Here is a 24,369-nt window from a genome sequence, read left to right as displayed (position 1 = left end):
AGCATCATCCATGCACGCTGACATCTGTTCCTTTCTTTCTGTGCCTTTGAACGAGGATCCAGAGCTCCTCTCAAACATTTTCCAACTAGTGTCCAAGAAGAATATTGTTCCCTTCAAAAACGAAAGGATTTAAACTTACCAGGGCTGTTGCAAACAAATGTCTATGACAGACCCGAACAAGGCATGCCTTTGGCGTTTAAACCCAGGACATGACTCCAGGGCGTGTGAGGAATGAGCCTTCATGAATTCCAAGTCGGTCCAGGAATGTGGAGTGAAGCTGTCTGATGCTGAACAACAGAAGAAACTGCAAGTCATGACCCAAGTTAAAGTTGAGTTCAGACCTGCTACAGAGGTCATTCATGCGATAGGTCCTCATCGTGGTCGAAGTCTTCAGGTAAGCACAAATCAAAGTCGAAGAGAAAACGCAAGAAAGCCAAGTGGGTCTCGTCCCCATTCCACCACTTTCTAGCTCCTCAAAATCGTGAAAGTGTCAATGAGCCACTCTCACTCACAATCCATTGAGGAGCCGATTCCACAATTGGTCCCAATGCACTCCAAGTTCCTGGGGTAATCAGCAACATTGCAACAAATGGAGGTCTTGAGGAAGGCCCTGTGTCTATTTCCACTCCAGCACCACAATCTGTGGCAGTTCCTTTGACGTCAACGCCTGCCTCGGTGCCAGTGGTGGACCCTTTACCAATACCGGTGTCAGACTCTGAGCCATACTAGTCTTGACCTTAGCCAAGATCCCTTCTTGATTTCACCCTAACACACCTAGTCCACACACAGTCAGATAGACCGAATATGTCCTCTAGTGCGAAGCCGCCATCAGGTGCTCTATCGCTTTTTTGGCACCTACTCAGATTAAAGCCAGCCATCTCTTGGGCATGACAGTGGAGATGATGGGGATGATTTTTTCCCCTTATTATGATGACAGCAACATATACTTGGACCTACAAGAGGCCAGTGGGCTTGATACTTCCTCGCATGGTCCGCCAGCAGAAGAAAGTGCTTCCTTTTCTATGATGTTTAGACATGCACCCAAAGCCTTGGAGCTACAACTCTTCTCTCTGGAGTTTAAAACTAACCTACTTACAGATGTTTTGCTGCCTGGGCACAACACATCGGACACAAAAAACAAACGTTCCCAAAGAGAAAGCGTATATGCAAGCGGAGGCTTGTCCCTGGCCTACTAGTTAATTGATCGCATTTAGAGAAGTCATTATTTCATTGAGAGTTACAATATAAAAACTTATAACATAAACACAATGCAACATGTGGTTTCAAAAGACATACTATTCAATACAATCATAGTTAAAAAAAGAATTATTAAAAAACATTTTGCATATTCAACAGAATACTATATGTAGCCTTCCTCCCACTAAAGGTTACAATCTAATACTGAGAATTAAAAAAAGCAATCTAATACTGAGAATTAAAAAAAACAGGTGACGCAGCGTTTCGGTGTTCAATTCAATTGTTTCACCTTCTTCAGGACCAATAATTTTCATAAAATCTATACATGAAAAGCATAAAAAATACGAATAAAACATATATCAAGAGACCTAACATGTGCTGTGTATATTTAAAACTAAACATTTTTACATCTACTTCATTGTTGCTTCCAGTTTCACTTTTTTGATACTTATTAATAATTACATTCTATCATTACCATAGATTATTATAAAGCAGAGCCGTGACATTCCATCACATAATTTCATAAATATGGAAAATACATAGTGTCTTCGGCTGTTGTTTATTTTTTTATAATAAATATAGGAAATATCAGTTGTTTGGTGTAAATACACCTATATTTGGTTTTAGTTAGGAGTACCATTCATTCCATACCTTAATTGTGCGATAGATTATGTTTTATCAATTGCATAATCCTGTTGGGGCACCTTTTTCGACAACTTTATGGTCTCGGTATAGGGTGCTCTAAATAATAAGAGAAAGGGATATGTACAATATATAAACAATATATGTTAATAATCCATCTTCCTTCGGTTTAAGTACAGGTACTATTACCTATTAAAAGATAGTTGTTTCGCTCAGTATCCGTTGACGCCACCGTTTTGTGGTTAAGGGTGGAAAAATAATATCAGTCCGAATCCCTTTGCATATGGAATTCTATAACACAAAAATATTTATTTTGTTTTAAGGTCTGTATTCATACTTAAGTAGAGCTAAAAGAATATATAATATATACAGGCTCACCTATTAAAATAGTAGAGTAGGCACTTTATGTATATTTAAAATATCTTATTTTTAGGATGCTTGTACTGTTACATTCATGGTATCAGGCTTGTTTTGCTCTGAAAAAACATTATTGAATATCCTTACAAACATATAAATGTTTTTTCTACTAAAAAAAGTAATTTATTGTTCTTTATGAGCTATAGCATAATTTGCTGTTCCTTATAAATTATCTGTTCTCTAATAGATCATTGTAATCTCGTTTTATAGACAGAAATTCAAATTGTACTCATATTCAGCGTTTTTCAAAAGAGCTAATAGTATAAAGGTAATAGTATAAAGAAAAACGCTCGGGGGGTGGGAAAGTAAAGTATCCACATCAGGCTTCTGATTATCGCTTGCAGATCATATGTACAGACTGCGGAGACACCACCTGAACTACCCAAACTACTTTTAGTCTCCCGCATCGCAAAAACATCTTCAGATTCGTTCATTTCTGCATACCTGAAAGTGTGTTAGCGGCCTCCCTGCATCAACGGATATCCGGGATTCTGGTTCTAAATTAACTTCCGGCTCGCGGTCCGTTTATATAGTAACTCGCTGACTACCCGGATGTTCCGCAGACGTCCATAGTTACGATTTAATTATTATTTATTATTGTTTATCGTTTGTTATTTGTATAACATGATTAAAGTTTACCCCTACGTCGTATATATTCACTTATGATCTTTATATGTTTTAATCAGAACGTGCGCCGTATAGTTCCAATAGACCACATTGCGCAATTTTGGAGTCGGCCATCTTGTAGTGTGCAAGGGTGCGCTCCATTTGTCCAATATAAAAAAAGGAAAGATCTAATGTCCTAATTCGTAAGTCGTACCACATGTACAGTGATGGTATTAGTCATTAATTGTACTAGTATCATTTTAACCTGAAAGAATGAGGAGAATTTTTTTTTTATCGTTTTAACCTCAACGAATGAGGAGAGAAAATTATAACTTATGATAAACTAAAAAACAATATATTAGAAATTTTTAATAAAAGAAAATGGCGGCTACATGTACACCATATATATTTATTTGTAGATCTTGAAACTTTATCAGGTCGTACACCATGTAGTTTAGGTGGACATTAACGTGTATTAGGGTCGGCCATCTTATAGTGTGTAAGAATATGCTTACATACCTAATGTTTAAACGTTTTTCTGCCTATATTGGTAACATATACACTATATAACAAGATGGTAGACAGACTGTGGTAAAGATGATACAGAGTCCATTAGTTCATGTAAGATACTTCTTTAATGGTAGCTTGGTTCCATCACAGGTGGTCAGGATAACAGGAGGAAGTTAGATAGTACAAGGATAGCCCCACCAGGAGCAAGCTCCATTCAGCTCAGCCTGAGTACACCAACTGCCAAACTCCTCTAGAGAGACACCCAGGCATTCCATGATGTCATGCAACATTCCAACTCCAACAGAGCTGTGCAGTAGAGAAAAGCTAACAAGTAATCTACAACACATCCTCTTCCCTTAGGGAACAAAAGAAGTAAAGTAAGATACCCCATAAACCTCAGGGAAGAAGGTGCAGCAATAAAGTGCACCTATCCTCGGGTGTAATGCACGAGGTATCACAAAACGACTGGCATGAACAGACATATGTTAAAGATCACAAACAACATCACTACACGCCCCATCCCCCTCCCTTAGGGAAAACAATGCAAAGCACAGATGAAAAACACAATGCAACAAGAAAGACGAACACCCACCCAACCTCCCCAAAAGTGGGTACACCCAGGGAAAACACCCTGTAACCAAGTGGATGTAAATACAGACCCTTGAACGAAAACAACAAGACACAAAAATTCCCCTGATTAGGCTAGAAAGCATGCTGACTCTTAAGATCCACTAGGAGTAACAAAGAGATCTAAACACAAAACTGCACATTCAAAGTCCTCCAAACATGAAACCCTTGGCCACGAGTTCCATGGAGGCGGACTTCGACTGAAACACAGTGTCAACTAGAAAAGAAGACCCATTGATAGCGCTAGAAATTAGTCAAGCACGCCAAAAACACAGGGTACTAATCCTTGAAAAAAAACCAACCTCCCCTAAATAGGGTACACCAAAGGGTACACACACCCAAGAAAACTAGAAACTAAAATAGAGGCATTGCCTACCCCCACAACCTCCCCAAAGAATGGGTACACTATAAGTTAACACTAAAAATCAAACACTACAGGACACCCGATATCCCCTAGGTAGGGTACGCCACAGGGCAGTCACCCTGGGAACAGACATGAGGCATTGACTACCAATAAACACAACCTGAACCACACCCCTAAGTAGTTTACACCTAGAAGGGTACACAAGGTACTAACCCTGAAACACCGAAAACTAGATTAGAGGCAACAATTACCCCCACAACCTCCCCAAATAAATGGGTACACTCTATGTAAATAGACCAAGAAATTACTGACAACAACTACCACCACAACCACCCCAAAGGGACAGATACATTGCATGTGAACAGATACAGGGCAAAGACTACCCACAAATGACAGAACCTCCCCACACAAGGGTACACTCGTGTACACCACAAGTGTACACAACAAGAAAGACACCCAACTTCCCCTTGGTAGGGTACAGCAGAAAATACATAGAAAAAGGTTAAGGAACAACAAGAGACCTCCCCATAACAGGGTAGAGTAAAAGATAACCATCAGCCTAAAAAACGTTAACCTCCACTCACAACAGTGTTAAGACATGAATTGATGCATTGAGTACACCATGCCTCTCACAAGCCAATACAAGCAGTGCTATATGAGAGGAGGCAAGAAGAAATACTAGGCACCGGTGATCGCACTATCACCCGAGATTCCCCATCAAAGAAGTCCCGCAGCTTCTTCAGTGAGCATTCACTGAATGGGAATGTCCAGAGTACCTAGTGCTCTCCTTGCTCAAGTTGACTGTAGGTTATTACAATTACGCCTGCACACCAATGTACCTGAATGTTCGTCAAAAGTTGCAAAACCGCCACATCCTCCGCTTACCAAGCCGCACCATCCTTTTACTGCCGCGCTGCTTAATAAACACCAGAACGAACTGCGCAACGACTTGGTGTCCGCAGAACTTTATTGACAATGCAGACCGCAGTAAAGATTAGCATGGAGAAAGAGTTCCCAAGTCCAAGATGGCGGCACGCATTTTGACGCCGCGCCGGGTGGCTCACGGCACGCATGCACTGGAGAGCGCCCAAGAGCAGGTGAGGAGATGCGGGAATGACGGAACTCCAGGGGTCTGTGACGGAGGTAAGTGCGCGCATGCTGGCGCTCGCGGCGAATATCCCAACATTCAAAATTGCTCAGAGCATGGCAAACGGCTACAAAGCCAACGGTCTTACCCTAGAAATGGCACAAGTACCACAAAGCCGATTAGAGAACACACGCAGCCCCACGAACATCAGTCAATTCAAAACGCTCCCCTTTACACCACACGAACCCACAGCGAAACAGGAGCAAGACGCAGACCAGGAGCAAAAAGCCGATCAGATGGCTTTGCGTTCCGCTGCTCCAAACAATCCCAGTTTGCCGATCTCTCCACGGAGGCACCCAGGCACTGCAGGTCTTGTAACTGAACCAATGGCTTGAGCTGCAAGTAGCTCTGCGTCACACCAGCCAACAGAATAACAGCCGATTTCGTCACCAGATGAATAAAGCTTGTTCACTGCAAGATGCCCAAAATGACACCAGAAGTCTCTCTCCCTTTTTTAAAACAACGCTGCTCTCACAATGAGACTTTGATGGTAATTCCCTGAATGTGCAGACTAGACACAACACTTGCAGGCAGGCTGGGGCTGAAATCAAGTCAGGAACACCGCAGGCTTGTTACCAGAGAGACCATTCCCCCATGAGCTCTTGCAAGAGACAGGAGGCTCCACAGAGATGTGAAAACAAACGCCCAGGCTGCAGGCTGTCCAGATGGTACAGGACACTGGTGGGGCTGACCAGGGCGTAACTTTTAAGTTTCAATTGACGGCTTGAAAGTCCATAGTTCCTTGTCTTTTGGTTCCTTAGTTCCTAAAAGTCCTTACTCCTTAATGCACGCATCAGTCCTTAAGATAGTCGCCAAAATGTGGTAAAGATGATACAGAGTCCATTAGTTCATGTAAGATACTTCTTTAATGGTAGCTTGGTTCCATCACAGGTGGTCAGGATAACAGGAGGAAGTTAGATAGTACAAGGATAGCCCCACCAGGAGCAAGCTCCATTCAGCTCAGCCTGAGTACACCAACTGCCAAACTCCTCTAGAGAGACACCCAGGCATTCCATGATGTCATGCAACATTCCAACTCCAACAGAGCTGTGCAGTAGAGAAAAGCTAACAAGTAATCTACAACACAGACATTAACATTATTGATATTGTCTTAAGAATAAACAGTAAGAAAAAAAAGTTTTATTGACTTATGGCAGGCTAAATTTATGGTGGCCATATTATGGGGCCTGGCAAAGTCTTTCTAAAATAAACATAAAACCAACTTGCTCGAATTGTTGTTGTTGATAAAAACATGACATTATTATCATTTAAGAGTGATCATTTGTAATTAATGTGGTAGTCAACTCTAATGTGCTTGAGTTAGGGTCACAATATCTCCAGAAATATCTCTCAGTTTCTAGAAAAAATTAATTAATGGGGCAGAGCTAGTATTACTGGATTAAAGTATCTCTTATATTAGTCTCTCCCACTCTTCTTTATTATTAAGGCCATTTTTATACGTGTCAAAGTAAGACATATAAAATTGCTCACGTTTTTTCCTTTTACAATCATGCTCACCTCCACGGGTGCTAATTTGAATAATCTCCACACCGCACCATTTAAGGTCTTCAATTTTATGATTATAGGTGATCCAATGATCCACTAAGGGAGCTGTTCTTTTTCCTGTCCTAATGGCTGACTTATGTTCGGTTATCCTAATCCTAATTTCTCGGGATGTTTCCCCAATATAGCCTTTGTTGCAGGGGCAGACAATCAAATAAATCCGATTTTTAGATTTACAGTTAATGAAGCTCTTTACCTTATGTGTTTTTCCGTTATGTGTTATAGTGTTGCCCTTGTTAATACTGTCACAATTTTTGCATGTACTACAGGCAAAATTGCCAACTGGAAAAGGTGCACAGTTAATGCTCCGTTGTTTGCATTTAGTTTCTTCTCTGTAGGTATGTACCAATCTATTGCGGATGGTACAGTTACGTCTGAAGCTGAACATTGGTCTTGGCAATATTTCTTCTTTACTATCATTCAGGAGTTGCCAATTCCTGTTGATAATGTTCTTAACCTTATTACTTACATTGCTAAAGTTGGTCACAAATATCAATGGGGGGGTTTGTTTTGTTTCTGGTGTTGTTTTAGGTTTGAACAGGGATTCCCTGTCGTAATATTTAGCCCTTTTGTAGGCTTGTCTAATGAGTCTTTTTGGGTATCCTCTATCCTGTAGTTTATTGGTTAAAACATCAGCATGTCGGTTGAAGTCATTCATGTTTGTGCAGTTCCGCCTAATTCTAAGATATTGTCCAAATGGTATGTTGTCTTTTTGACAACATGGGTGGTTACTCTGGTAATGTAACATCGTATTACGGTCCGTGGGTTTCGTAAAAAGTTCAACATACAGTGTGCCAGCATTGTGTTTGATCTTGATATCCAAAAAATCACAACTCTCTTTGTTTATACTTGAGGTAAAATTTAGATTGATGTCCCCAAGATTTAGCCAGTCAATGAAATCTGTGAGATGTTCTTTTGTTCCTTTCCATATAAAGAAAACATCATCGATATATTGGGACCAGCAAGTAATATTTTCATAGAAGGGAGCTGCAGTATTGAAGATATGTTTATCTTCAAATGCTGCCACGTACAGGCAGGCCAGACTAGGAGCACATGTGGCTCCCATGATGGTCCCTTTAATTTGCCTGTAATAATCATTCCTGAACAAAAAAATATTATTCTTCAAGATAATTTCGACACATTCAACCAAAAAGGAAGAATGGGGGGAGAATTAGTCGGTGCCATTGGACAAGAGACCCTCTAGCATCTTAATGGTGTCATCTTGAGGTATATTAGTATATAAGGCCTCTATGTCCAATGTCACCAGCCATTGATTATCCATATTGTATGCTAATTTCTCCACTCTCGTAATCATGGCGGTGATGTCTTTGAAATATGCTGTCTGGTTCACCACTAATGGTTGAAGGAATTTATCCACATACTTACTTAAAGGTTCAGTCAAAGAGTCAATACTTGAGACAATAGGTCTCATGGGAGGATTAAAAAGGTCTTTGTGAACTTTAGGTAGGCCATATATTGCTGGCACCTTTGGGTTGATGTTTTTAAGAAAATTATATTCGTCAGGACATAAAATATCATCATCTTTAGCAAAATCTAATAGTCTCATTACTTTATCAGTAAGAGCAATCCACTCTTCCTTGCTCAATTTTTGATAGTGGGAAGTATTGTTCAAGAGGGAAAGCATCCTATTATTATAGTCTTCTGTATCCATTACTATGATACTGCCTCCCTTATCTCCTGGTTTAATGGTCAAGTCTTTACAGTTTTCTAAATTGTTAAGGGCTTGTTTCTCCGTAATGCTCAGATTGTTATTCCAGAAAGGTTTTTTGCTGAACAGATCATCTATGTTTTTTTCAACCACCTTTTCAAATAATACAATGTTTTTGTTGTTAACAAGATTTAGTGACGGGGTCCATTTTGACTTTGGTTTCCGACCTGATTTATTGTTAACGTTATTAGGGTATTCCTTATTTTTTAAAAAGTCTCTTAGGCGGATCTTTCTAAAAAAACTTTGTAGGTCTCTCTCAAGATTAAATTTATCAAGTGGGGTACATATTGCATATCCTAAACCCTTCTCTAGTACGGATGTCTCATCTTTGGTTAGGGTCTTATTTGAGAGATTAATAATTGGTGCCTTATTATCTAATCCCACAGTGTTTGACTCCTGGTTTTCATACAAGGACGTTTCTGTGGTGGATTCGGGGGAAAGAAGTTCCCTCTCCCCCTTCCTCTGCCACGGAATTGCCCGGGATTAAATTGTCGCTGTTCTAAAAAAGAAAGCGATTCCTTGCTTGTGCCAGGTATAGGTTTGGTTCCTTTTCTATTTTCTTGTGGATTTTCGTTTTCTGATTCTGAGCTTGTGTAGGAGGTATCTAGAAAGGTAACTCTTGTTTTGAAAGTTTCTTCTCGGTTGTTGCCAGTTATTCTGATAATAAGTATCCTCCCTAGGTCTATCGAAGAAATATTTTTGCAGATATGGATATACGATCTCAAGGTTATATTTGGTTACATCTTTTTTGAATTTATTAGATTTTTTATTAAGAAGATATTCCCTGTTTCCTGATATATCGTTTTGGATTTCCTCTAGCTTTCTTTTTAGCATCTTCTAATGAAGTATTTTCTTTTAATTTCATTTCCATTTCCTCAATCTCAGATCTTTCAATGATTAGTATTTCATGGGCGGTTTCGATAATCAACGGCATCCAATCTCGACTACAGCGATTGGCAATGAAAGTCCAATTTTCTATAAATTTGGGATTTCTAATAAAGATCCCTGGCTCATTCTTCACTTGTAAGCCCCTTGATATTATTCCTTTCTTGCAATACTCAATTAAAAAATCAGCATGTAGTTCAGTTCTAATAGTTCTTTTCTTATTATTCCATAAGACCCTCCATTTCTCTTCATCGCCATTACTGGTAGTAATTGAAGAAATATTTTTTGAGGTGCCATTTATGATTTTGTTAAATTGTTCTTCTGAAAAACCATACGTTTTTAAGGCATCCATATTAAATTAGGGTAGCCAATGTTTTAATGATGTAAATATCAAACAAGAGCTGCAAACTCCCCAGCTAACAAGCTGTACAATTAAGATTCAACAAAGAAAGGGAGGTACCCCTTAATGTTTATAGGGACGAGGTATATAAGTGGACACAAAAAACAAACGTTCCCAAAGAGAAAGCGTATATGCAAGCGGAGGCTTGTCCCTGGCCTACTAGTTAATTGATTGCATTTAGAGAAGTCATTATTTCATTGAGAGTTACAATATAAAAACTTATAACATAAACACAATGCAACATATGGTTTCAAAAGACATACTATTCAATACAATCATAGTTAAAAAAATTTTTATTAAAAAACATTTTGCATACTCAACAGAATACTAGATGTAGCCTTCCTCCCACTAAAGGTTACAATCGAATACTGAGAATTAAAAAAAACAATCTAATACTGAGAATTTAAAAAAAAAACAGTCGACGCAGCGTTTCGATGTTCAATTCAATTGTTTCACCTTCTTCAGGACCAAGAATTTATCTATACATGAAAAGCATAAAAAATACGAATAAAACATATATCAAGAAACCTAACATGTGCTGTGTATATTTAAAACTAAACATTTTTACATCTACTTCATTGTTGCTTCCAGTTTCACTTTTTTGATACTTATTATTAATTAAATTCTATCATTACCATAGATAATTATAAAGCAGAGCGTGACATTCCAACACATAATTTCATAAATATGGAAAATACATAGTGTCTTCGTCTATTGTTTATTTTTTTATAATAAATATAGGAAATATCAGTTGTTTGGTGTAAATACACCTATATTTGCTTTTAGTTAGGAGTACCATTCATTCCATACCTTGATTGTGCGATAGATTATGTTTTATCAATTGCATAATCCTGTTGGGGCACCTTTTTCGACAACTTTATGGTCTCGGTATAGGGTGCTCTAAATAATAAGAGAAAGGGATATGTACAATATATAAACAATATATGTTAATAATCCATCTTCCTTCGGTTTAAGTACAGGTACTATTACCTATTAAAAGATCGTTGTTTTGCTCAGTATCCGTGGATGCCACCGTTTTGTGATTAAGGGTGGAAAAATAATATCAGTCCGAATCCCTTTGCATATGGAATTCTATAACACAAAAATATTTATTTTGTTTTAAGGTCTGTATTCATACTTAAGTAGAGCTAAAAGAATATATAATATATACAGGCTCACCTATTAAAATAGCAGAGTAGGCACTTTATGTATATTTAAAATATCTTCTTTTTAGGATGCTTGTACTGTTACATTCATGGTATCAGGCTTGTTTTGCTCTGAAAAAACAATATTGAATATCCTTACAAACATATAAATGTTTTTTCTACTAAACAACGTAATTTATTGTTCTTTATGAGCTATAGCATAATTTGCTGTTCCTTCTAAGTTATCTGTTCTCTAATAGATCATTTTAATCTCGTTTTATGGACAGAAATTCAAATTGTACTCATATTCAGCGTTTTTCAAAAGAGCTAATAGTATAAAGGTAATAGTATAAAGAAAAACGCTCGGGGTGGGAAAGTAAAGTATCCACATCAGGCTTCTGATTATCGCTTGCAGATCATATGTACAGACTGCGGAGAAACCACCTCAACTACCCAAACTACTTTTAGTCTCCCGCATCGCAAAAACATCTTCAGATTTGTTCATTTCTGCATACCTGAAAGTGTGTTAGCGGCCTCCCTGCATCAACGGATATCCGGGATTCTGGTTCTAAATTAACTTCCGGCTCGCGGTCCGTTTATATAGTAACTCGCTGACTACCCAGATGTTCCGCAGACGTCCATAGTTACGATTTAATTATTATTTATTATTGTTTATCGTTTGTTATTTGTATAACATGATTAAAGTTTACCCCTACGTCGTATATATTCACTTATGATCTTTATATGTTTTAATCAGAACGTGCGCCGTATAGTTCCAATAGACCACATTGCGCAATTGGAGTCGGCCATCTTGTAGTGTGCAAGGGGGCGCTCCATTTGTCCAATAAAAAAAAAGGAAAGATCTAATGTCCTAATTCGTAAGTCGTACCACATGTACAGTGATGGTAATAGTCATTAATTGTACTAGTATCATTTTAACCTGAAAGAATGAGGAGAATTTTTTTTGATCGTTTTAACCTCAACGAATGAGGAGAGAAAATTACAACTTATGATAAACTAAAAAACAATATATTAGAAATTTTTAATAAAAGAAAATGGTGGCTACATGTACATCATATATATTTATTTGTAGATCTTGAAACTTTATCAGGTCGTACACCATGTAGGTTAGGTGGACATTAACGTGTATTAGGGTCGGCCATCTTATAGTGTGTAAGAATATGCTTACATACCTAATGTTTAAACGTTTTTCTGCCTATATTGGTAACATATACACTATATAACAAGATGGTAGACAGACATTAACATTATTTATATTGTCTTAAGAATAAACAGTAAGAAAAAAAAAATTTATTGACTTATGGCAGGCTAAATTTATGGTGATCATGATTGTAAAAGGAAAAAACGTGAGCAATTTTATATGTCTTACTTTGACACGTATAAAAATGGCCTTAATAATAAAGAAGAGTGGGAGAGACTAATATAAGAGATACTTTAATCCAGTAATACTAGCTCTGCCCCATTAATTAATTTTTTCTAGAAACCGAGAGATATTTCTGGAGATATTGTGACCCTAACTCAAGCACATTAGAGTTGACTACCACATTAATTACAAATGATCACTCTTAAATGATAATAATGTCATGTTTTTATCAACAACAACAATTCGAGCAAGTTGGTTTTATGTTTATTTTAGAAAGACTTTGCCAGGCCCCATAATATGGCCACCATAAATTTAGCCTGCCATAAGTCAATAAAACATTTTTTTCTTACTGTTTATTCTTAAGACAATATCAATAATGTTAATGTCAGTCTACCATCTTGTTGTATAGTGTATATGTTACCAATATAGGCAGAAAAACGTTTAAACATTAGGTATGTAAGCATATTCTTACACACTATAAGATGGCCGACCCTAATACACGTTAATGTCCACCTAAACTACATGGTGTACGACCTGATAACGTTTCAAGATCTACAAATAAATATATATGGTGTACAAGGAGCCGCCATTTTCTTTTATTAAACATTTCTAATATATTGTTTTTTAGTTTATCATAAGTTATCATTTTCTCTCCTCATTCGTTGAGGTTAAAACGATCAAAAAACATTCTCCTCATTCTTTCAGGTTAAAATGATACTAGTACAATTAATGACTATTACCATCACTGTACATGTGGTACGACTTACGAATTAGGACATTAGATCTTTCCTTTTTTTATATTGGGCAAATGGAGCGCACCCTTGCACACTACAAGATGGCCGACTCCAATTGCGCAATGTGGTCTATTGGAACTATACGGCGCACGTTCTGATTAAAACATATAAAGATCATAAGTGAATATATACGACGTAGGGGTAAACTTTAATCATGTTATACAAATAACAAACGATAAACAATAATAAATAATAATTAAATCGTAACTATGGACGTCTGCGGAACATCCGGGTAGTCAGCGAGTTACTATATAAACGGACCGCGAGCCGGAAGTTAATTTAGAACCAGAATCCCGGATATCCGTTGATGCAGGGAGGCCGCTAACACACTTTCAGGTATGCAGAAATTAACGAATCTGAAGAGGTTTTTGCGATGCGGGAGACTAAAAGTAGTTTGAGTAGTTCAGGTGGTTTCTCCGCAGTCTGTACATATGATCTGCAAGCGATAATCAGAAGCCTGATGTGGATACTTTACTTTCCCACCCCAGAGCGTTTTTCTTTATACTGTTACCTTTATACTATTAGCTCTTTTGAAAAACGCTGAATACGAGTACAATTTGAATTTCTGTCCATAAAACGAGATTACAATGATCTATTAGAGAACAGATAACTTATAAGGAACAGCAAATTATGCTATAGCTTATAAAGAACAATAAATTACGTTGTTTAGTAGAAAAAACATTTATATGGTTGTAAGGATATTCAATATTGTTTTTTCAGAGCAGAACAAGCCTGATACCATGAATGTAACAGTACAAGCATCCTAAAAAGAAGATATTTTAAATATACATAAAGTGCCTACTCTGCTATTTTAATAGGTGAGCCTGTATATATTATATATTCTTTTAGCTCTACTTAAGTATGAATACAGACCTTAAAACAAAATAAATATTTTTGTGTTATAGAATTCAATATGCAAAGGGATTCGGACTGATATTATTTTTCCACCCTTAACCACAAAACGGTGGCGTTAACGGATACTGAGCAAAACAACTATCTTTTAATAGGTAATAGTACCTGTACTTAAACCGAAGGAAGATGGATTATTAACATATATCGTTTATATATTGTACATATCCCTTTCTCTTATTATTTAGAGCACCCTATACCGAGACCATAAAGTTGTCGAAAAAGGTGCCCCAACAGGATTATGCAATTGATAAAACATAATCTATCGCACAATTAAGGTATGGAAGGAATGGTACTCCTAACTAAAACCAAATATAGGTGTATTTACATCAAACAACTGATATTTCCTATATTTATTATAAAAAAATAAACAACAGCCGAAGACACTATGTATTTTCCATATTTATGAAATTATGTGATGGAATGTCACGGCTCTGCTTTATAATAATCTATGGTTATGATAGAATTTAATTAATAATAAGTATCAAAAAAGTGAAACTGGAAGCAACAATGAAGTAGATGTAAAAATGTTTAGTTTTAAATATACACAGCACATGTTAGGTTTCTTGATATATGTTTTATTCGTATTTTTTATGCTTTTCATGTATAGATTTTATGAAAATTCTTTGTCCTGAAGAAGGTGAAACAATTGAATTGAACACCGAAACGCTGCGTCGACTGTTTTTTTAAATTCTCAGTATTAGATTTTTTTTTAAAATTCTCAGTATTAGATTGTAACCTTTAGTGGGAGGAAGGCTACATATAGTATTCTGTTGAGTATGCAAAATGTTTTTAATAAATTTTTTTTAACTATGATTGTATTGAATAGTATGTCTTTTGAAACCACATGTTGCATTGTGTTTATGTTATAAGTTTTTATATTGTAACTCTCAATGAAATAATGACTTCTCTAAATGCGATCAATTAACTAGTAGGCCAGGGACAAGCCTCCGCTTGCATATACGCTTTCTCTTTGGGAGCGTTTGTTTTTTGTGTCCACTTATATACCTCGTCCCTATAAACATTAAGGGGTACCTCCCTTTCTTTGTTGAATCACAACACATCTGAGCCATTACTACAGTTTAATGAAACCCTACCGGACACATTAATGGGCACCTGGTCTTAGCTTTGTTCCTGGCCACTGATCAACACGCAGGTTGACAGACCAAACAGACCAGCAGCAGTGGACCCTCATTGTTTGACTCAAGATTCTACTCCAGAGGGTCTGGTGTTTCAGACTTCCACCAGCAAGGTGAACCGCAAATTCGTTCCCCTCAACTCCCCAGACAGAAAATCAAGGAGGATAGAGGCATTCTGGAAACTGATGTTCTCGTCATTCAGCCTGTCCTTAAGTTGTTTAATGCAAGCTCTCTGCTCTGGTGTTACACCTACACCCACTAGGATATTGCCAGCAAGATCTTTCCAGCAGTCACTGAGGAGTTTCAGACATTGCTGGCTCACACTGTTCAGGATGCGGCCAAATATGCAATCTGTTTAGGTCTAGACACCACTGTGTGTTTGGGACATTCAGTTGGCACTAGTTTGGTGCTCAGTTGCCATGCATGGATGAGGTCTACGGGGCTTGTCTGGAGATGAACAGGCAGTCCTTCTGGATATTCCTTTTGGCAGATCTTGCCTGGTTAGTCAAAATGCTGATTCAGCTCTGGAATGCCTCAAGGAGAGCCAGGTCAGTGTGTGATATTTGGGCCTTTCAACCCCTATCAGACAGTTCCCTAAAACATTTAAAACCTTTTAGGTTACTCGGGAGGTCTGGAATACACCCAATAATAAGGGCCCGCCGCCCCAACACTCAACACGCCCTTTCAGAGTTGGGTGTGAGATCTATCAGGCAATGTGTATGTCCCCAGGGGCAGAGTTCTTCCCCGTCCTCCTCCTGTGTGGAATCAGCATCCAAACTGCTTTAGTTTGCCCTTAGAGGCAATAACCATTCTGTGGGAGGTAGGATTCATACCTTTCCTCCAAGGGTGACAAGCTCTTGGATCCGATAGATGGATCCTTTAGATTGTTCAGTGAGGCTAAGCCTTTCCATTCCTTACCAACCTGCCCTATCTTCTGCATGCATCAGAGCCCCTTTCAGAGGAGTTCTTATCCATCTTGTTGCAAGAGGTTCAAGTCGTACTGGCCAAAGGGGCTGTAGAGAGGGTACTGGACTCAGAAACTGAGGCTAGTTGTTGCTCCTGCTACTTTCTCGTACTGAAGAACAATGGAGATCTTTCCCCTATTTTAAATCTTTGTCCTTTGAACGCCTATCTGTGGAAGGGCACATTCAAGATGCTCACACTTGCTCAGTTTCGGTCTGCTCTGAATCCAGGATGCTGGGTGGTAGGTTTGGAAATGCAGGACACTTCTTTTTATGCACCCGTCCAGCAGACCTACAGATGTTCAAGGTAGGTTTCAGTTTGTAATGCTCCTCTTCAGCCTTACCAGCGCCCCTCAGGTGTAGACGAAAGGCTGAGGAATACGGTTTTCTCATATCCCAACAGCTCACTGTGAAAGGTGTACTCACCACAGTCGTAGACTACCTCCAGATGTTGGCGAACCTCTTGACATCGCTGGGGTTCTCGATCAACAAGCCGAAGTTAAACCTGAATCCCTCATAGAGACTTCCTTTCACAGCAGCCATATTGCTTACAGTGCGGTTCAGAGTCTTCCCTTGGTTAAGAGTCCAGGATATTCGGCCTATGATCCCAATGTTTGAGCCCTTGGTAATAGTTAGAGTGGCTCAAAGTTTTCTTGGCCTTTTGACTTCCTGCATCCTGCTTGTCGACTATACCAGGTAGCAAATGCAGGCTCAGCAGTGGAATCTGAAGTCTCAGTGGGCACAGCAACATGGAAACCTGTCAGATTGGACCATTGGCAGACCCTTCTCCCTGCCCCACCTAGGGCTAACATTAGTGACTGATGCATTATTGCTCAGTTGTGGAGGTCATCTGGGAGAAGTGGAGATCCGAATGTCGATTCTCGAAGATTTAATGCATAGAGAAGCATGATTTAATTAAAGACAATGAGGCTACCATTATGCATTACCTTTTATTCACTAACTTCTGAGCAGCACTTTAAAAGCTACAAACAGCACAGAGTGAAGTCATAAAATAGAACATTCAAACATGACATAATCCTTCCACATTCTATGCTCTTCCTCTTTTGTTTCTCTTCTTCTTTTCCATAAGTACAATCCTCCATCTTCCCCCAATCCTTCAATGACTTCTTTTGAAACTATAAAATAGAAATAAACAATTTATTAAGTCATATTTCCTTCAATTTAGCAAAAAAAGTAATACTTAATGGCACTCTAAATATTCCTGTCAAATTTAAATCCCTACTATCCTTACCCACCAACGAGTATGGAGGGAGGGATAAAGCAGGCTTCCTTGTCTTTAATTAAATCACGAATCTCTATGCATTAAATCTTTGAGAATAGAAATTCAATGGCAAGACAGGAGGCTAGCATTATGCATGTTTAAAGTCTTTAAGAACATTCTTATATACATTCTCCACTGTTCTAAAATAAAAATCCCTAACATTTTTGTCATTAGACCAATCTGCAGCCTTCAAAATTTCAGTCAAACTTCCTCCAGAAGAGAAAACCTTAGAAGCCATAGCGCCACGAAAAGAATGCACCTTGAACTTATCCAAATTAACACCGGACTCACGCATAGTATTCTTTTTTTTTTAAACATCTTTTTTTATTAACATAGCTCAAGATCATATGCATGACAAAGCAGTGAGCAAAAGGCACATAAACCAACAGTGGTACATTACAGAGTTGAGGATCGGGAGAGTTACCCAAAGGTCCCGCTACCGCTGCCCCCCACCGCCTCTGAAGGTTCGGAATCTGCACCATGGGCCCCACACCCTCCTCCATTTCTTCACACAGCCCCTGGATTTATAGACTGTTTCCTCCGCCCTCTGACACCAGTCCAGGTCCCTGAGCCACTGGTCCCATTGTGGAGGCGCAACCGCCCCCCAGGCGCTCGCAATGTTCCGTTTTGCCACCCCAGCCGCTGTAGCCAGCCAGATCTCATGATACCTGGACCAGTCCGTGTCTCCCTTGATCAGCAGTAGCAGCCACCTGGGCTCCAATGGGACCGGCACACCCACCACCTTCGCCATAGTGTCCGTCACCCGGGTCCAAAAAGGTACTATGTTCGGACATTCCCACAAGATGTGGAAGAACGTGCCCTCCTCCCGGCAGCCCCTCACACACAGAGGCGACAGCGCCCTGCCCCATGAAAATAGGTTGGTCCGTGGATAGTAAACCCTATGCAGGATTTTGAATTGGATGAGGCGAAACCGCATCCGGATGGCAATTTCGCGAGGGCCCTGCAGGGCCTCCTGCCAGTCCTCGTCATCCATGCTGCCTATATCTCCCTCCCACTTAGCCCGCAAGGAGACGAGGGGGTCAGGCATGTTATTAATGAGCTTACGGTAAATGGTGGCCGTTAGCTTACCCGGTATGGGGTCAAGCAAGAGCCTATCCTCCAGGGGAGAATACTCAGGGAGCAAGGAGCCTCGTCGCAGGTAGGAACCCAGGGCATGCATGAGGCGCAGATAATGGAAGTGTTGAGCACTGTGCATGCGATACTCCTTTTGGAAATAATCAAAGGATCTGGGGGCGCCCCTCTTCCATACATCTCCCAGGTAATCTATCCCGATCAATCGCCATCCTTTGAAACCGGTCAGTCTCGCGACCTCTGGTAGTTGGTCCCCAAACCAGAGCGGCGTCCGACCCGTGAGGGTGCCTGCCCACCCAAGAAACTGATGGGCCTCCCGCCAGCACTGTATGACCACCCCGGTATGCGATGGGAGGTCCCTGCATCTCCTCCTCGAATACAACAGCTGCTCACAGTTTCCTCCTGGCATAACATGCCTGTCAACCCTATACGCCGGCTCCGACCCCGTTGCGTACACCCACTCATTAACTACTTGTAGCTGGGAGGCCCAGTAATAGAGACGGACATCCGGGAGGGCCAGCCCCCCGTCGTATACCCCTCTTGTAAGCTTACCCAACGCTATTCTAGGGCTCCCTCCGTCCCAAAGCAGGGTCCGCACCATCTGTGAAATACGCCGGAACACCCCCCCTGGGATTGGGTACGGTGAGTTCTGTAGGATATAGAGGAGGCGCGGTAAAGCCAGCATCTTGAAGAGCCCCGCGCGCCCCATCAGAGACAGAGGCAAGGATCGCCAATGAGAAACATCCGCTGCTAGGCGCGCCAGAAGTGGTTCCAGGTTTCTTTGAAAGAACACCTCTTTATCTCTAGTCACATACACCCCAAGGTACTGAAAACCCTCTGACACCACCCGGGCTGAGCACCCCGTTGGAATCCGCGGGGTAGGGCCAGAGAGGGGGAGAATCACTGACTTGGACCAATTGATCCTATAACCGGAGTAGCTGCCAAACAAGGCAAAGAGGCGGAGCGCCTGCGCCATTGAATGGTACGGTCTGGCCATGTACAGCACAATATCATCCGCGTAGAGGGAGATACGCTCCTCCCACCCATTGCACATTGCTAACCCCCAAAACGCCTGGTCCCTCCGTACCCAGTGGGCCAACGGCTCAAGTGCCAGTGCGAAAAGAAGGGGAGATAGTGGGCACCCCTGCCTAGTGCCGCGACGCAGTGGAAACGCACGGGAGAGCGCACCATTCACTCTTACCCTGGCGACCGGCTGTGCATACAGCAGGCGCACCCAACTACAAAAGACCGGTCCAAAGCCCAGACGCTGTAGGACCATGAATAAGTACGGCCACTCGATGCTATCAAAGGCCATAGAGGCGTCCAGCGCCATCAACGCTGTCTGGGAGTCGTCCTCTCCCTTGGTCATGTACAGTGCCCCGTACAGCCGCCGAAGATTAAGTCGAGTGCTTCTGTGCGGCATGAAGCCAGATTGGTCAGCATGCACCAGGTCGGGCAGGACCGCCAGCAGACGCGTCGCCAAAGCCTTAGCCAGGACCTTGGCCTCTACATTAAGGAGCGAGATAGGTCGATAGGATGAGCACTGGTCAGCCGGCTTGCCAGGCTTGTGGATGACCACGATCGTAGCCTCCCGTTGATCCGGTGGCAGCACACCCCCAGCTCGTGCCTCGAGGAGCATCTTCCTCAGTGGATCTATGACTATGCTCGCCTGTCTCTTGTAGATTTCCACAGGTAGCCCATTGGGCCCCTGCGCCTTTCCTGCCTTGAGGGAGTTAAGCGCCTCACTCAGCTCCGCCCCGGACAGTTCCGTCTCGAGGCGGTCAGCTTGTTCCCTTGAGAGAGCAGGCAAGTCAAAGTCCCGCAGGAACTCCGCGCAGTCAGACTCCGTTCTAGTGCACACCGGAGTGTATACCTTCACATAGTATGACGCGAAAGCCTCAGCTATTTCCGTGCCAGTAGTGGCCAAGGACCCTGCTTCATCCCTAACTGCCGCAACCCAGGAACGCTCCCGGTTCCTGCGTTCGAGCCAGGCCATCAGTTTCATAGATTTGTCACCCGCATCGTATATCCGATGCTGTGTGGCCAAGGAGTACGCGCGTGCCTCACCCTCCGCCAGGGACCGCAGCTCCCTCTGTTTAAGAGCAAGTTCATGTCGCTGCTGCGTGGAGAGAACCCCGCCGGCCTCCCTCTCCAGAGATGTGATTTCGCCCTCGAGCTGACGGATCTGGAGCGTTTCCTCCTTTTTCCGCCCGCCAATCAGCGCCTGAGCCTGACCCCGCAGCACCACCTTATATGCTTCCCATAAGACCAATGACGAATCCACCGAGCCCGAGTTCTCTGCGAAGTAGAGTTTGGAACCATCCCTCAACTTGCCCAGAATGGACTACGCATAGTATTCTTAACCCATCTAGCAATAGTAGTAGATGAAACCACTCTGAGGTTTTGCAAACAAAATCAGCAATTGATCTACACCATCACTTCTAAACTCACTTAATCTGCACTCATATTCTCGTAAACATCTTTCCACACACATCTTTGGATGCTCATCAAATCTAGGATAAAAAATTATTTCAGACATAGTCTTAGTTCTTCTTTTCAACTCAATAAACACTCTCTCTGGATGATAAAATCTTCCTGAAAGATCTAAGGCCTTTACATCAGAAACCCTTCTAAAAGAAACCATACATAATAATGTAGGTAACTTCCAACTCCAATATTTCATACTCAAAACCATATTACCTTGCCATCCTTCAAAAAGTTTCCAAATCAAACAAACATCCCAAAGAAAACTATACCTTGATCCCAGGGGTTTCTTCAAACAAATCCCTTTCATAATCCTACAAACTAACTGACTTTTTACCAACCAAAATTCCATCAACCAAACAATGTCCAGCTGCAATAGCTGACCTATAACAGTTCACAGTTCTATAGCTTAAGCCTTTCCTAAATAAAATTGCCAAAAAATGTGCTACCATAACTTCATCTGCCTCCACGGGATCCAAACCCCTTTCCATTCACCAGCATACCCAAACTTTCCATTCTCCTGTGGACCTTTTTCTTGTCCATGGTGCACAAGACTCGTACAACAACTCTGAAGCTTCCTCTGATAATTCTGCGAATCTATCTGATTTCCTGAAATGCTCCAAACTAGTAGGTTGAGCACCCCTGACTCCACTAACGGATGTTCTCTTCCGTCTACATTCTTCAAAAGCCCCTTTTTCGCCGCTTGAATTAAAAAAGGATGTTTCATCGCTAATTCCATTACTGAAGGATACTATGCTTGAGTTACCCAAAAAGGTGTTATTAACACCAGTCTGCAAGCCTGCCTCCTTACTTGTGTTAGGACCCTCAATTATCATTGAAAAAGGTGGAAATGTATAGCCCTTCAACCCAATCCAATTCAGACTGAATGCATCCACACAAACTGCTCCTGGATCTGGTCTCCAACTCACATAATTCTCCAACTGATTTGTTATCCTTGAAGCAAATAAATCTATTAGTAAAGGTCCCAACATCATCTGTATCTTCTTGAAATACAAAGGATTCAGTTGCCAATCGCTGAAATTCCTCAAATAGCAAGAGTTCCAGTCCGCCACCAAATTTTCTTTTCCTGGCAGAAACTGTGCCATCACTCTCATCTTGTGTTCCATGCAAAATTTCCAAAAGTCCTTTGCTAGATCTGCTAACTTTTTGACCTGCTTCCTCCTAACTTGTTTATGTACGTCACTGCCGAAATTTTGTCCATTTTCAACAAAATCGACCTCTACTGAATCCTCTTCCTGAAACTGCGAATTGCCAATTCTCCTGCTCTCAATTCCAAACAATTTATATGATCGTCTCTTTCCTCCATATTCCATCGTCCTCCTGTGTCCTGACTTTATAGTCTTGCACCCAAACCGAAACTGCTTGCATCTGTCTCCATCACAAAATCTGGTGTCGTTCCTAAAATTGCCATTCCATACTTCCAAATTTCCCAACCACCAAACCAATCCGCCTTTGCTTCTACATTTAATTTCACCTTGTCTCCATACCATAACCCTTTGTTCAAACTCGCAGCTTTCACTCTCTGCAAAGCTCTGTAGTGCAACGGTCCTGGAAATATCGCCTGAATCCTTGATGACAAAGTCCCAAAACTCTTGCCAACTGTCTTAAGCTTACTTCCTGTTTCTTGCACTGGAACTAAAACGAACTTCTCCACATTTATCACAAAACATAAATCCCTCAACAGATTTTGTTCTAAGACACTGTCCTTCAATAAACTCTTTTCCTCTCCATTCATTATCAGAATGTCGTCCAAATAAATTAACATCCTGACTCCTCTTTCTCTCAGAAAACCCACAACCAGTTTCATAACCTTCAAAAAACACCAAGGGGCCGTAGATAAACCGAAAGGAAGACATACAAACTGGTAAAGCTGACTTTTGCACCTGAATTGTAGGTATTTCTGACTCTTCTGCCATAGCTATTGAAAAATACGCATCCTTCAAATCTATTTTCACCATCCAATTGTTGTCCTTCAAAATATCTCTTAATAGATGTACACCTTCCATCTTGAAATAATTGTAAACTACATACTGATTTAAATCTCTCAAATTTATGACGGGTCTCCATCCTTTGTCCTTCTTCTCTACTACAAAAAGGGTACTTACAAACCCTTACTTCCTCTCTGAAACTCTTATTGTTGCTTGTTTTTTTTTTTAACATTTCCTTCACTTCCTCCTCTATAATAACTTGAACTTCTCATTGAAAAAATATTTCCCTTGGTTCTCTCTCCTGTTTTGGAACAGTAATAAAATCTATCATATAACCTTTTATTGTTTCCAAAACCCAGGGATCTCCCGTTACTACTTTCCATTTCTCTAAAAACATTCTGAGTCTCCCTCCTGTATTTTTCTGGATAAAACCAAAAATATCTTTCATACTCACCTTGGCCTGTTTGTCCTCCACTTTGTAACCCTGCTCTTCCTCGAGCAGCTCTGTTCCTTCCACCTCTTCCTCTTTGTGGGTAGAAAGAACCCTGAAACGAGTTTCCTCTGAAACTACCTCTTCCTTGATAATTTGCTCCTCATTGATAAAATGGGCCTCTTGAATATGGACGGCCGGAAGACTGACCACCTCCTTCCGGCCCTGCCATATAAATTACCGCTTCCGAAGACTCTTCGCATTGATGCATGTGCCTTATCTAATGATGTAAACGTTTGCACATGTTCACCTAAGGCTTTAACCAGCCCATCACCAAAATGGAGTCCTTTTGACTCTTCACTACTTTCTCTCTTTGCAAAATCCAATAATTTGGAACTTATTCTGAAAAGGACAGCCTTCCTTCTCTCCGCTATTAAACTTGCATTGGCATGTCCTATGAAATAGACTGCCATTTGACTCCATCCCCTTAGGAGCTCCAAATCAATGTCAGTACCATAAAGGTATGACTCCTCCACCATGTCAAAAATTCTAGCCACTGGACCTAGAATATCCAGTAGCTTATCTTCGCATTGTTTAGGCGATCTCTCCAACCCTTTCCTAGGGCCACGACCTAACTTAAATAGATAAGTTTTAAGGTCGGGGTCCAGATTATGAGTCATGGTCTCCTGAACATCAATCACAGCCCTTGAGC

The sequence above is a fragment of the Triturus cristatus genome, chromosome 1_2 (assembly GCF_964204655.1).
Source record: "Triturus cristatus chromosome 1_2, aTriCri1.1, whole genome shotgun sequence".
NCBI lineage: Eukaryota > Metazoa > Chordata > Amphibia > Caudata > Salamandridae > Triturus > Triturus cristatus.
Note: the sequence above shows the minus strand (reverse complement) of the source record.